Here is a 1,270-nt window from a genome sequence, read left to right as displayed (position 1 = left end):
AAGGAGCAACAAGACGTGTTTTGCAGCAGTGGAAATGTGATTAGCAGCTAATTCAAAGATTAGAGGGATTTTTAGCTTGATAAAATCTTAATGTTGCAAAGATTATAGGTGGATTACATTGTCTGAGAAACGCAGGGTTCACTGAGTGAAGTCGTGGGTACGATCAGATAAACATGAGCTCCTCCAACATATCTCTGGGAGTTAAATCCTGATCATAAGAATGGTATTAAAGACAAAGTCAGTTATAAGTAGGCCAACATAACATCCTGCTGTCGCCAGCTTTTCACACGGTGACCTTCACTTCCTCTTGTGTTGTGCTGCCCTCTCCTGTTCACACAATCACTGCATCACATGTATTCCGCAGAAAAACATGTTTGCCCCTAAAAATAAACTGTTCAATGTTTTATATCCTGTTTTGTCTTATTAAAACCTTCTCCTCTTTACAAAAAATAAACTAAAAATGTTCATGAAGTCACCATGATTTCATTAAAGATGCAACAACCAAATAAAGAAATAAAACAGATTTTTTTTTTAAAAGAGCCTTAGTAGCAAAGCACATATATTTCTTTGCTCCTTCACAAACGTCACAGATATTTGACAAGAATGGTCTGTGCCTCGGCCACAGTGAAGAAGTACCCGGATGAAGACTGCAATGTAAACAACTAAATGGTGTATATGTGACCTACCGCACACTTTCCTGCCACACAGAGGAAAGTTTCATTCAGTCCACATGGAGTCCCATCAGTCGCCCGGTCTGACTGTTGCACATAGAATCTGAACCCTACGGCCCGGCAGTTCAGTTCACATTGGTGCTCCTCAGGAACTGAAAGGAGACAATAAAAAGTGATTTATGTGTTTGGAAAATATGTTGGTCTAAGCATTAAAACACACCAAAGGACTGTATGATCCTATCATAGATATCATATCATATATATCATATCATAGATATCTCATATGATGCATTGCAATGCAATACCATAACATAACCTAGTGTAACATAAACTAAGGCAAAGTATGGTATGGTTAGGTATTATATTGTTTCTGGTTGTACAGCAGTCCCTCACAGTTTGCTTTTTGTGGACTCGCTTTATCGCGGTTTTTCAAAATAAGATTGGACATGACAGACAATTGGCTGATTGATGGACGAGCCACAGGATCGGCATGGAATTTTTAATTTAAAATACATTATTTAAAATTATTTAGCACCTGCTGTACCTGTGTGCAGCCCACAGCTGCAGGAGAAGCTTCCTCCTGCAGCGTGTCATATCTC

The sequence above is a fragment of the Nematolebias whitei genome, chromosome 2, assembly GCF_014905685.2.
Source record: "Nematolebias whitei isolate Nwh7 chromosome 2, NemWhi1, whole genome shotgun sequence".
NCBI lineage: Eukaryota > Metazoa > Chordata > Actinopteri > Cyprinodontiformes > Rivulidae > Nematolebias > Nematolebias whitei.
The sequence above is the reverse complement of the archived record's forward strand: the minus strand, read 5'-3'. Positions refer to the sequence as shown.